Below are 14,694 nucleotides of genomic sequence, written 5' to 3'. Positions count from 1 at the left end.
TGTTCCCCTATTTTGGCTGTGCAGCTTCACACACAGAATTTGACTCTGTTGGAGCCAGAAATATTCCTGAAAGGCTTAGGCTCACCAAAGCTGTCTTCCAGAGCAAAGACATTGGATGTGGTTTTGCCTTCCCTTGTCAGTATGGGTCCCCTAGCTTGGCCCCAGCTCCGGGGATACAGCCTCTGAAAAAACTCTTCCAAGAAGCGATTTTCCTCCAGGCTGTTAAGCGGAATTCGCAGTTTGCAAGTTAAGGAAGCCTGCTTCGTGGAAGAGCAAGCAGCCAACTGGCCCTGTGTTAGGAAGCCTGTATTTGAAAGGAATGGGTTAGCTTCTACAGCGGGAGAACCTCAGATCTGCTCAGGGGACTGAAATACTAGAGTCAGGGTCGAGGTTCTCCCTTGTCCTTTGCGCACCTTGCAAAGACATTCCTAGCTTCTAGCGTTAGTGTCCCTGTAGTAGCAGGCTGCAGGAGCGTGTGATAAATGACTGCCGCGTTCCTGTCCTCAGCTCCGCTATTGACTTTCTATTCGAACTAGAACCCAGGCCTACTTTGAGAGGGGTTAGAGTCCAGTGTTTCCAAACTGCCAAGGGCTACAGCAATGCGAGCTCTGTCAGAGGTAAGAAAAGAGCAATTGGTTGGATTCTTCAGCTGCTGCGTGGCTGCACAGTTTCCGCGCCGCATGGAGAGCATGAGGCTCCTTGTGGCCCTATTTTGGGTACGCAGCAACATGCACACAGAGTGTCTGTGTTCACTTATGTACAGGCTTATGTACACTAGAGCTCTCCTACAGAGCGAAGACCACTCAGTGGGCTCCAAGAGATACCTGTCGTGACTCGAGAAGAGAGTGGAGTCCTTTGCTTCCCCTCGAGATGAGGCCTGACTCCCCAGGTGAGTATGGAATGCAACCCCAAATCCCTGTCGCCTATGGAGAGGAACATTAAGTCCTGGTTACAAGCTTAGATGAGGTCTAGTTTGCACTTCAGTGAATGGAGCCCAATCCCCAGCTCTCCCTGGCAACTCAAATGGAAGATTAGACTTCCTGGGCCAACACAAAAGGAAGCCTGAATTCCCCGTCGTAACTCGAGAATCCCACTGCAACTCGAGAAAAACCACGTGCTTCCCTCGTCATCGCAAGATGAGGCCCTTTGTCCGCTACAGCATCTCAAGAGAAGTCCCACGTTCCATCCTCAAATGCGAAATGGTACTTGGCACCCTTGATGCGACCCCAAAAGTTCCGCGACATACCAGATTCACTCAAGGGGAACACCGAGGTTCCCGGCACCGCTTCATCTGAGCCCCTTCTCCTCTCCTGATTGCGACAGGAGGGTCGACTCCCCTTATCTGTCTGCAAGGGGTTCCCGACCTTCCGGGCGCACCTCAGGATGAGGCCGTTCTCATGAGGAAGTTCGAGACGTAGCCTCGTGGGTGGTGCCACATGCCGAAAGACATCAATTTCACGGTCCACTCTTGAAAAGAACCCGATGCCAGCACACCTCTTTGAAGGAAAACCTGTGGATGAAGGCACAAGACGAAGGGGCACTGACACCCGCGTGTATCGTCCAGAAAAACCCGCAGGTCCCACAGATATTTCGACAAGTGGACTGTCACCCTGTAAACAACTCGAAAGGCAAACGAAGGTCCACTTCCTCAACAGAAGACTAGGTGTGACTCTCTTGTGCCTACTCTGCAGGGACCATGGGATCCGAGTCAGAAACGGAGAGGAAGCCTGAGGTTCCTGTGTCCACTCGAGATGAGGCCCTCTTCCATTGCACCACACCCAGTGGAGTCCCGAGAGGCCCCTACCAACTCCACAGTATCCCTGAGTTCTCAAAGGCACAATGAGAAGCTCCCTGAGGTCACAGGCACAAGTTGAGGGAACCCTGGGTTTTCTGCCGCGACTCGAGAAAGACCACGAGAGTGCTTCAAAATGTCTTGAGTCGCGATTCCCCTACCATGACTCGAGAGCCATGACACGCTCCCCCTCGCCACGCGCATGGAGACTTGATTTCCCTGGCGCCGCACGAGAGGCTCCCTGAGAACCTCGTCGTGCCTCGGGAGAAAACCCCCACGGGCGCCGCAGCTCGAGGAAACCCCTGAGACGCCCCCGTCCTCGCGAGCTGAGGGCCTTCTTTTCCTGCATGGCCTGGAGAGCAATCCCGGGTCCTCTCTCCAAACGGAAGAGGAGGCTGGACTCCCTTGAGGCCGCTCAGGGGGCTCCAAGAGACCGCGTCGCGACTCGAGAGGAGAGCGGGGTCCTTGGCTTCCCCTCGAGACGAGGCCTGACTCCCCGGGGGAGCCTGGAATGCAACCCCGAGATCCCTGCCTTCCCTGGAGAGGAATATTAGTTCCCGGACACACTCCTAGGTGAGGTCTCTTCGGCCCTGCAGTGACCCGAGTGCAACCCCAGCTTTCCCTCGCAACCCGAGGGGAAGATTGGGCTTCCAAGGGCCAACCCAAGAGGAAGCCTGAGATCCCCGTCATAACTCGAGAATCCAACCGCAACTCGAGAAAAACCACGTGGTTCCCACGTCTCCGCAAGATGAGTCCCTTGCCCGCGACGGCGTCTCAAGGGAAGTCCCCTGTTCCGCCCTGAAGGGCGAAACGGTCCCTGACAGCCTTCCTGCGACCCCCAAAAGTTCCCCTACACGCCGGGTTCCCTCGAGGGCAACACCGAGGGTCCCGGCACCGCTTCCTCTGAGCCCCTTCTCCCCTCCTGATCGCGACAGGACATTCGATTCCCCTGCGTGGTCTGGAAGGGGTTCCCGGCCTTCCCGGCGCACCTCAGGATGAGGCCGGTCTCACGAGGAAATTCGAGACGAGCCACGTGGGTGGTGACACATGCCGAACGCCCCCGATTCCGCAGTCCACTTTTGAGAAGGACCCGAGGCCCGGACCCCTCTTCCAAGGCAACCCTGTGGGTGAAGGCACAACACGAAGGGGCACTGCCACCCCCGTGCATCGTCCGCAAAGACCCGCGGGTTCCACACACAGCTCGATGAGGGGCCTGAGACCCCCTGAGCAACTCGAGAGGCCAGCGGGGTTCCCTTCCTCAGACAAGACGAGGCCTGACTCTCCTGTCCCAACTCGGCAGGGACCCTGCGGTCGGAGTCCGAAACGGAGAGGAAGCCTGAGGTTCCTGCCTCCCCTCGAGGTGAGGCCCTCTTCCGTTGCGCCAGACCCAGCGGAGTCCCGAGGGGCCCCGCCAACTCCACAGGATCCCTCGCCTCTCAGAGGCACCCTGGGAAGTTGCCTAAGGTCCCCGGCAGAAGGCGAGGGAAACGAGGGTTTCCCGCCGCCCCCCGAGAAAGACCTCGAGAGTCCTTCTTCAACGCGTCTCGAGGCCCTAGTCCCCTCCCGTGACTCGTGAGCCATGACGCGCTCCCCCTCGCCACGCGCATGGAGACCTGACTTCCCTGGCGCCGCACGAGAGGCTCCCTGAGATCCTCGTCGGGCCTCGGGAGAAAACCCCCACGGGCGCCGCAGCTCGAGGAAACCCCTGAGATGCCCCCGTCCTCGCGAGCTGAGGGCCTTCTTTTCCTGCATAGCCTGGAGAGCAATCCCGGGTCCTCTCTCCAAACGGAAGAGGAGGCTGGACTCCCTTGAGGCCGCTCAGGGGGCTCCCAGAGACCCGCGTTGCGACTCGAGAGGAGAGCGGAGTCCTTGGCTTCCCCTCGAGACGAGGCCTGACTCCCCGGGGGAGCCTGGAATGCAACCCCGAGATCCCTGCCTTCCCTGGAGAGGAATATTAGGTCCTGGACACACGCCTAGGTGAGGTCTCTTGCGCCCTGCAGTGACTCGAGCACAACACCCAGCTTTCCCGCGCAACTCGAGGGAAAGATAGGGCTTCCCAGGGCCAACTCAAGAGGAAGCCTGAGATCCCCGTCGTAACTCGAGAATCCCGCCGCAACTCGAGAAACACCACGTGGTTCCCACCTCTTGGCAAGTTGAAGCGCTTGCCCGTGATGGCGTCTCAAGGGAAGTCCCCTGTTGCGCCCTGAAGGGCGAAACGGTCCCTGACAGCCTTCATGTGACCCCGAAAAGTTCCCCGACACGCCGGGTTCCCTCGAGGGAAACACCGAGGGTCCCGATACCACTTCATCTGAGCCCCTTCTCCCCTCCTGATCGCGACAGGAGTGTCGATTCCCCTGCGTGGTCTGGAAGGGATTCCCGGCCTTCCCAGCGCATCTCAGGATGAGGCCGTCCGCACGAGGAAATTCGAGGTGAGCCACGGGGGTGGTGCCACATGCCGATCGACCTCGATTTCCCGGTCCACTCTTGAGAAGAAACCGTTGCACGGACACCTCTTCGAAGGCAACCCTGTGGGTGAAGGCACAACACGAAGGGGCACTGACACTCCCGTGCATCGTCCTGAAACACCCGTGGGTTCCACACACAGCTCGAAGAGGGGCCTGAGATCCCCTGAGCAACTCGAGAGGCAAGTGGAGTTCCCTTCCTCAGACAAGACGAGGCCTAACTCTCCGCTCCCAACTCTGCAGGGACCCTGAGGTCGGAGGGTCAGAGTCAGAAACAGAGAGGAAGCCTGAGGTTCCTGCCTGCCCTCGAGATGAGGCCCTCTTCCATTGCGCCAACCCCAGTGGAATCCCAAGAGGCCCTGCTAACTCCACAGCATCCCTCACCTCTCAGAGGCACCCTGGGAAGTTCCCTCAGGTCCCCGGCAGAAGTCGAGGGAAATGAGGGTTTCCCGCCGCCACTCGAGAAAGACCTCGATAGTCCTTCTTCAAAGTGTCTTGAGGCCCTTGTCCCCTCTCTGGACTAGAGAGCAATGATGCGCTCCCCCTCGCCTCGCGCATGCAGACCTGGCTTCCCTGGCGCCGCACGAGAGGCTCCCTGAGATCCTCGTCGTGCCTCGTGAGAAAACCCCCATGGGCGCCGCAGCTCGAGGAAACCCCTTAGACGCCACCGTCCTCGCGAGCTGAGGGCCTTCTTTTCCTGCCTGGCCTGGAGAGCAATCCCGAGTCCTCTCTCCACACTGAAGAGTAGGCTGGACTCCCTTGAGGCCACTCAGTGGGCTCCAAGAGATCCGCGTCGGGGCTCGAGAGGAGAGCGCAGTCGTTTGCTTCCCCTCGAGGCGAGGCCTGACTCCCCGGGAGAGTCTGGAGTGCAATCCCGTGATCCTTGTCTTCCCTTTAGAGGACTATTTGGTCCTGGACACACGCCTAGATGAGGTCTCTTTGGCCTTGCAGTGATTCGAGCACAACATCCAGCTTTCCCTCGCAACTCGAAGGGAAGTTTGGGCTTCCCAGGGCCAACACAAGAGGAAGCCTGAAATCCACGTCGTAACTCGAGAATCCCTCCGCAACTCGAGAAAAACCACGTGGTTCCATCGTCTTCGCAGCATGAGGCCCTTGCCCGCCACAGCGTCTCAAAAGAAGTCCCACGTTCCTACTGAAGTGCAAAACGGTACTTGGCACCCATGATGGCACCCCCAATGTTCCCCAACATACAGGCCTCACTCGAGGGTAACACCCATGTTCCCCGCACCACATCATTTGAGCCCCTTCTCCCCTCCTGATTGCAACAGGAGTGTCGATTCTCCTGCTTTGTGTGGAAGGGGTTACCGATCTTCCCAGCGCACATGAGGATGAGGCCGGTCTCACGAGGAAATTGGACATGTAGCCTCGTGGGTGGTGCCACATGCGGAAAGACCCCATTTCCCGGTCAGCTATTAATAAGAACCCGATGCCCGTACACTTCTTGGAATGCATCCCGTAGGATGAAGGCACAACAAGGAGGGACCCTGAACACCCGTGCATCTTTTGGAAAATTCTGCAGGTTCCACATACAGCTCGACAAGTGACCTGTTACCTCGTGAACAACTCGAGAGGCAAGCTAAGTTTCATTTCTCCACAGAATACGAGGCCTGACTCTCCTGTCCCAACTCTGCAGGAATCCTGAGATCGGAGTCTGAAATGGAGAGGAACCCTGAGGTTCCTTCCTCAACACGAGATGAGGCCCTCTTGTATTATACCACACCCAGTGGAGTCCCTAGAGGCCCCTCCCAACCCCACAGTATCAGTGTCTTCTCAGAGGCACCCTGAGAAACTCCCTGAGGTCACCGGCACAAGTCGAGGGAACACAGGGTATACTGCCGCAACCCGAGAAAGACCTCAAGAGTCCGTCTTCAACGTGTCTTGAGGACGGATTCCCCTACCATGACTCGAGAGCAATGACACGCTCCCCCTCGCCATGCGCATGGACACCTGACTTCCCTGGCGCCACATGAGAGGCTCCCTGAGCTCCCCGTCATACCTCGTGAGAAACCCCACACTGGAGCCGCAGCTCGGGAAAACCCACCGTCATCGCGAGATTGGGGACTTCTTTTCCTGCCTGACCTGGAGAGCAATCCCTGGTCTTTTCTCCAAACTTCACAGGAGGCTTTACTCCCTTTAGGCCACTCAATGGGCTCCAAGAGATACCTGTCGCGACTTGAGAGGAGAGCAGAGTACTTTGTTTCCCCTCGAGACGAGGCCTTACCTCGGGTGAGTCTGGAATGCAACCCCGAGATCCCTGTTGCCCCTGGAGAGGAACATTATGTCCTGGACAAAAGCCTAGATGAGGTCTATTTTCCCCTACAGTGACTCGAGAGCAACACCCATCTCTCCCTCGCAATTCGAATGGAAGATTGGTCTTCACTGGGCCAACAAAAGAGGAAGTCTCAATTTCCCGTTGTAACTCGAGAATCCCGCCGCAACTCTTAAAAACCACGTGGTTCCCCATTCATCGCAATATGAGGCCTTTGCCCGCTACAGAGTCTCAAGAGAAGTCCCATGTTTCGTCATAAAGTTCGAAATGCTACTTGGCACCCTTGATGCGACCCCAAAAGTTCCCCAATATACCGGTCTCACTCCAAGGGAACACCGAAGTTCCTGGCACCACTTCATTTGAGCCCCTTCTCCCCTCCTGATCACGGCAGGAAGGTCGATCCCCCTGCTTTGTCTAGAAGGTGTTCCCGACCTTCATGGCGCACCTCAGGATGAGGCCAGTCTCACGAAGAAATTCGAGACGTAGCCTCGTGTTGGTGCCACGTGCCAAAAGACCCCGATTTCTCGGTCTTGCTCTTGATAAGAACCCGATGCCCGGACACCTCTTCTAAGGCAACCCTGTGGATGAAGGCACTACACGAGGGGGCACTGGCAACCCTGTTCATCGTCCGGAAAACCCCGCAGGATCCACATACAGCTCCACAACTGGCCTGTCACCCCTTAAACAATGAGAGAGGAAAGCGGAGTTCCCTTCCTCAGACAAGACGAGGCCTGAGTATCCAATCCCAACTCTGCAGGCACGCTTCGATCTGAGTCAGAAATGGAGAGGAAACCTGAGGTTCCTGCCTCAACCGGAGATGAGGCCCTCTTCCATTAAAACAAACCCAGTGGAGTTCCGAGAGGCCCGTCCCATCTCCACAGTATCCCTGACTTCTCATAGGCATTCTGAGAAGCTCCTTGAGGCCACCAGCAAAAGTCGAGGGAAATAAGAGTTTCCTGCCACAACCGAAGAAAGACCTCGAGAGTCCTTCTTCAATGTTTCTTGAGGTCAGATTCCCCTACCATAGCTCGAGAGCAATAATGCGCTCCCCCTCGCCACGCACATGGAGACCTGACTTCCCTGGCGCCACACGAGAGGCTCCCTGAGCTCCCCGTCGTACCTCGTGTGAAACCCCACACTGGCGCCGCAGCTCGAGAAAACCCACAAGATCCCTCCGTCATCGCGAGATGAGGGCCATCTTTTCCTGCATGGCCTGGAGAGCAGTCCCAAGTCCTCTCTCCAAACTTCACAGGAGGCTTGACTCCCTTTAGGCCACAAAGTGGGCTCCAAGAGGTGCCCGTCGCGACTCGAAAGGAGAGCGGAGTCCTTTGCTTCCCTTCGACATGAGGCCTGACTCCCTGGGTGAGTCTGGAATGCAAACCTGAGATCCCTGTGGCCCTTGGAGAGGAACATTAGGTCCTGGACACAAGCCTAGATGAGGTCTCCTTTGCCCTGCAGTGACTCGAGCGCAACCCCCAGCTCTCCCTCGCAACTCGAATGGATGATTGGACTTCCCTGGCCCAACACAAGAGGAAGCCTGAAATCCCCTTCGTAACTCGAGAATCCCGCCGCAACTCGAGAAAAACCACGTGGCTCCCCCGTCATCACAAGATGAGGCCCTTGGCCGCTACAGCGTATCAAGAGAAGTCCCACGTTCCATCCTGAAGTACAAAACGGTACTTGGCACCCTTGATGCGACCCCCAAAGTTCCCTGACATACCGGTCTCACTCGAGGGAAACACCAAAGTTCACGGCACCACTTCCTGTGAGCCCCTTCACCCCTCCTGATCGCGACAGAAGGGTCGATTCCCATGTTTTGTCTGCAAGGGGTTCCCGACGTTCCCCGCGAACCTCCGGATGAGGCCGGTCTCATGAGGAAATTCGAAAAGTAGCCTCATGGTTGGTGCCATATGCTGAAAGATCCCGAATTCCCGGTGCACTCTAGATAAGAACCTGACGCCCGGACATCTCTTCGAAGGCAACCCTGTGGATGAAGGCACAACACGAAGGGACACTGACATCCCCATGCATCGTCTGGAAAAACCCGCAGATTCCACTCACAGCTCCAAATGTGGACTGTCACCCCGTGAACAACTTGAGAGGCAAGTGAAGTTGCATTCCTTCACACAAGACGAGGCCTTACTCTCCTGTCCCAACTCTTCAGGGACCCTGCAATTGGAGTCAGAAATGGAGAGGAACCTTGAGGTTCCTGCCTCAACTAGAGAAGAGGCCCTCTTCCATTGAACCAAACTCAGTGGTGTCCCGAGAGGCCCCTCCCAACACCACAGTATCCCTGAATTCTCAGAGGCTCCCTGAGAAGCTACCTGAGGTCACTGGCACAAGTCGAGGGAACCCAGAGTTTCCTGAAGTAACCCGAGAAAGACTTGGAGAGTCCTTTTTCAACGTCTCTTGATGCCCGATTCCCCTACCATGACTCCAGAGCAAGGACGCGCTCCCCTCGCCACAAGCAGGAAAACTGACTTCCCTAGTACCACACAAGAGGCTCCCTGAGTACCCCATCGTACCTCGTGAGAAAACCCACAGTGGCGCCGCAGTTCGAGAAAAACCACAAGATGCCCCCGTCAAGGAGAGATGGGGGCCTTCTTTTCCTGCCTGACCTGGAGAGCAATTCCTGGTCCTCTCTCCAAACTTCACAGGAGGATTGACTCCCTTTAGGCCACTCAGTTGGGTCCAAGAAATACCCGGTGCGACTCGAGAGGAGAGCGGAGTCCTTTGCTTCCCTGGAGACGAGGCCTGACTCCCCGGGTGAGTTTGGAATGCAACCCCGAGATCCATGTCACCCCTGGAGTGGAACATTATTTCCTAGACACAAGCCTAGATGAGGTCTATTTTGCCCTACAGTGACTCGAGAGCAACCTCCATCTCTCCCTCACAATTTGAATGGAAGATTGCTCTTCCCACGGTCAACACAAGAGGAAGTCTGAATTTCCCATCGTAATTCGAGAATTCAGCCTCAAGTCTTAAAAACCATGTGGTTCCCCCTTCATCGCAATATGAGGCCCTTGCCAGCTAGAGTCTCAAGAGAAGTCCCACGTTCCATCTTAAAGTTCGAAATGCTACTTGGCACCCTTGATGCGACCCCAAAGTTCCCCAACATACCGGTCTCACTCCAGGGGAACACCGAAGTTCCCGGTGTCTCCAGGGAAGTCCCATGTTCCGCCCTGAAGGGCGAAACGGTACTTGACACCCTTGATGCGACCGCAAAAGTTCCCCGACACGCTGGGTTCCCTCGAGGGGAACACCGAGGGTCCCGGCACCACTTCATCTGAGCCCCTTCTCCCCTCCTGATCGCGACAGGAGAGTCGATTCCCCTGCTTTGTCTGGAAGGGGTTCCTGGCCTTCCTGGCGCACCTCAGGATGAGGCCGGTCTCAGGAGGAAATTTGAGACTAGCCACGTGTGTGGTGCCACGTGCCGAACGACTCCGATTTTCCGGTTCGCTCTTGATAAGAACCCGATGCCCGGACACCTCTTCGAAGGCAACCCTGTGGGTGAAGGCACAACACGAAGGGGCACTGACATCCCCATGCATCATCCGGAAAAACCCGCAGGGTCTACACACAGCTCGACAAGGGGCCTGAGACTCCCGGAACAACTCGAGAGGCAACCAGAATTCCATTCCTCAGACAAGACGAGGCATGACTCTCCTGTCCCAACACTGCAGGGACCGTGCAGTCGGAGTCCGAAACCGAGAGGAAGCCTGAGGTTCCTGCCTCCCCTCGAGATGAGGCCCTCTTCCATTGCGCCGAACCCAGCAGAGTCCCGAGAGGCCCTGCCAACTACACAGCATCCCTCACCTCTCAGAGGCACCGTGGGAAGTTCCCTAAGGTCCCCTGCAGAAGTCGAGGGAAACGAGGGTTTCCCCCCGCAACCCGAGAAAGACCTCAAAAGTCCTTCTTCAATGCCTCTTGAGGACCTAGCCGTTTCCCATGACTCGAGAGTGATGACCAGCTCCCCCTCGCCATGCGCATGGAGACCTGACTTCCCTGGTGCCGCACGAGAGGCTCCCTGAGGTCCTCGTCGTGCCTCGTGAGAAAACCCCCGTGGGCGCAGCAGCCTGAGGAAACCCATGAGACGCCCCCGTCATCACGAGATGAGGGCCTTCTTTTCCTGCCTGGCCTGGAGAGCAATCCCGAGTCCTCTCTCGAAACTGAAGAGGAGGCTCGACACCCTTGAGACCACTCAGTGGGCTCCAAGAGATCCGTGTCGCGACTTGAGAGGAAAGCGGAGTCCTTTGCTTCCCCTCCAGGCGAGTCCTGACCCCCGGGGGCGTCTGGAATGGAAACCTGTGATCCCTGTCTTCCCTTGAGAGGAATATTAGGTCCTGGACACACGCCTCGATGAAGTCTCTTTGGCCCTGTAGTGACTCGAGCAGAACCCCCAGCTTTCCATCGCAACTCGAATTGAAGATTGGGCTTCCCAGGGCCAACCCAAGAGGAAGCCTGAAATTCCTGTGGTTTTCGAGAATCCCGATGCAACTTGAGAAAAACGACGTGGTTCCAACATCTTCACAGGATGAGGCCCTTGCCCGCTACAGCGTCTCCAGGGAAGTCCCATGTTCCGTCCTGAAGTGGGAAACGGTACTTGGCTCCCTTGATGCGACCCCTAAAGTTCCCTGAAACGCAGGGTTCCCTCGAGTGGAACACCGAGGGTCCCGGCACCACTTAATCTGAGCCCCATCTCCCCTCCTGATCGCGACAGGAGAATCGATTCCCCTACTTTGTGTGGAAGGGGTTCCTGGCCTTCCCGGCGCACCTCAGGATGATGCTGGTCTCACGAGGAAATTCGAGATGAGCCACGTGGGTGGTGCCACATGCAGAATGACCCCGATTTCCCGGTCCGCTCTTGAAATGAACCCGATGCCCGGACACCTCTTTGAAGGCAACCCTGTGGGGGAAGGCACAAAACGAAGGGGCACTGACACCCCCATGCATCTTCTGGAAACACCCGCAGGTTCCACACACAGCTTGTCAAGGGCCCTGAGACCCCCTGAACGACTCGAGAGGCAAGCAGAGTTCCGTTACTCAGACAAGACGAGGCCTGACTCTCCTGTCCCAACTCTGCAGGGACCCTGCGGTCGGAGTCAGAAATGGAGAGGAAGCCTGAGGTTCCTGCCTCCAATCGAGATGAGGCCCTCTTTCATTTCGTCAAACCTAGTGGAGTCCCGAGAGGCCCCTCTAACTCCTCAGTATCCCTCACCTCTCAGAGGCACCTGGGAAGTTCCCTAAGGTCCCCTGTAGAGGTCGATGGAAACGAGTGTTTCCCGCCCCAACCCAAGAAAGACCTTGAGAGTCCTTCTTAAATGCCTCTTGAGGCCCTAGTCCCTCCCATGACTCGAGAGCAATGACGCGATCTGCCTGGCCACACGCATGGAGTCAGGCTTCTCTGGCGCCACACGAGAGGCTCCCTGAACTCCCCATCATATCTCTGAGAAACCCCACACTGGCGCCGCAGCTCGAGAAAACCCATGAGACGCCCCCGTCATCACGAGAGGAGGGCCATCTTTAACTGCATGGTATGCAGATCAAGCGTGAACCTTCTGTCCAAGCTACACAGGATGCTTGACTCCCTTTAGGCCACTCATTGGGCTCCAAGAGTTACGTGTCGTGACTCGAGAGGATAGTGGAGTCCTTTGCTTCCACTCGAGATGAGGCGTGACCCACCGGGTGAGACTGGAATGCGACCCCGATATCCCTGTCGCCCCTGGAGAGGAACATTACGTCCTGGACCCAAGCCTAGATGAGGACTCTTTGCCCTGAAGTGACTCGAGAGCAACCTCCAGCTCTCTCTGACAAGTTGAATGGAAGATTGGACTTCCTGGGCCAACACAAGAGGAAGCCTGAATTCCCCGTTGTAACTCGAGAATCCCGCCTCAACTCGAGAAAAACCACGTGTTTCCCTCGTCATCGCAATATGAGGCCCTTGCCCGCTAGAGCATCTCCAGAGAATTCCCACGTTCCGTCTTGAAGTGCGAAACTGTACTTGGCACCCTTGATGCGACCTCAAAAGTGCCCTGACATACCGGTCTCACTCGAGGGGACCACCGAGGTTCCCAGCACCACTTCATCTGAGCCCCTTCTCCCCTTCTGATCGTGACCGGTGGGTCGATTCCCCTGCTTTGTCTGCAAGGGGTTCCCGAGCTTCCCGGCACACCTCAGGATGAGGCCAGTCTCCCGAGGAAATTCGAGACGTAGCCTCGTGGGTGGTACCACATGCTGAAAGACCCCAATTTTCCGGTACGCTCTTGAAAAGAACCCGATGCCCGGAAACCTCTTTGAAGGCAACCCTGTGGATGAAGGCACAACACGAAGGGGCACTGACACCCCCGTGCATCGTCCGGAAAAACCCGCAGGTTCCACACTCAGCTCAACAAGTGGCCTGTCACTCCGTGAACAACTCGAAAGGCAAGGGGAAATCCATTCCTCCACAGAAGACGAGGCGTGACTCTCTTGTCCATAATTTGCAGGTACCCTGCGACCCGAGTCAGATATGGAGAGGACCCCTGAGCTTCCTGCCTCCATTCGAGATGAGGCCCTCTTCGATTGCACCAAACCCAGTTGAGTAACGAAAGGCCCCTCCCAAATCCACAGTGTCCCTGACTTCTCAGAGGCACCCTTAGAAGTTGCCTGAGGTCACCGACACAAATCAAGGGAACCCAGGGTTCCCTGCCGCAACCCGAGAAAGACCTCAAGAGTCCTTCTTCAATGCGTCTTGAGGCCCGATTCGCCTACTATGACTCGAGAGCAATCACGCACTCCCCTTCACCACACGCACGGAGACCTGACGTCCCTAGCACCACACGAGAGGCTCTCTGAGCTCCCCGTCATACCTCGTGAGAAATCTGATACTGGCGCCGCAGCTGGAGAAAACCCACGAGATGCCCCCGTCATCGCGAGATGAGGGCCTTTTTTCCTGCATGGCCAGAAAAACAATCCCGAGTCATCTCCAAACTCCATAGGAGGCTTCACTCCCTTTACGCCACGCAGTGGGCTCCAAGAGATACCTGTCGCGACTCGACAGGAGAGCGGAGTCCTTTTTTTCCCCTCAAGACGAGGCCTGACTCTCCGGGTGAGTCGAGAATGCAACCCTGAGATCCCTGTTGGCCCAGTAGTGGAACACTAGGTCCTGGACACAAGCGTAGATGAGGTCTATTTTGCCCTGCAGTGACTGGAGAGCAATCCCCAGTTCTAACTTGCAACTCGAATGGAATACTGGATTTTCCTGACACCACACAAGAGGCTCCCTGAGATCCCCATGGTACTTCATGAGACACCCCACACTGGCGCCGCAGCTCGAGAAAACCCATGAGACGCCACCGTCATCTCGAGATGAGGGCCTTCTTTTCCTGCATGGCCTGGAGTCCAATCCCGAGTCCTCTCTCCAAACTCAACAGGAGGCTTGACTCCCTTTAGTACACACAGTGGGCTCCAAGATACCCATCGCGACTCGAGACGAGAGCGGAATTCTTTGCTTACCCTCGAGGTGAGAACTGACTCCCCGGATGAGTCTGGAATGCAAACCCGAGATCCCTGTCGCCCCTGGAGAGCAACGTTAGATCCTGGACACAAGCCTAGATTAGGTCTCTTTGCCCTGCAGTGACTCTAGCGCAATCCCCAGCTCCCCCTCGCAACCCGAATGGAAGATTGGATTTCAAGGCCAACAAAAGGAAGCCTAAATTCCCGGTCATAACTCGAGAATCCCGCCGCAACTCGAGCAAAACCACGTGGTTCTCCCGTCATCGCAAGATGAGGCCCTTGCCCGCTACAGCGTTTCAAAAGATGTCCCAGGTTCCTTCTTGAAATGCGAAACAGTACTTGGCACCCTTGATGCGACCCCAAAAGTCCCCCAACACGCCGGTCTCACTCAAGGGGAACACCGAGGTTCCCGGCACCACTTCATTTAAGCCCCTTCTCCCCTCCTGATCGTGACCGGTGGGTCGATTCCCCTGCTTTGTCTGCAAGGGGGCCCGACCTTCCCTGCACAACTCAGGATGAGGCTGGTCTCATGGGGAAATTCGATACGTAGCTTTGTGGGTGGTGCCACTTGCTGAAAGACTCCAATTTCCCGGTCTGCTCTTGATAAGAATCCGATGCTCGGACACCTCTTGGAAGGCAGCCTTGAGTATGAAGGT

The sequence above is a fragment of the Bubalus kerabau genome, chromosome 1 (genome assembly GCF_029407905.1).
Source record: "Bubalus kerabau isolate K-KA32 ecotype Philippines breed swamp buffalo chromosome 1, PCC_UOA_SB_1v2, whole genome shotgun sequence".
Lineage (NCBI taxonomy): Eukaryota > Metazoa > Chordata > Mammalia > Artiodactyla > Bovidae > Bubalus > Bubalus kerabau.
The sequence above is the reverse complement of the archived record's forward strand: the minus strand, read 5'-3'. Positions refer to the sequence as shown.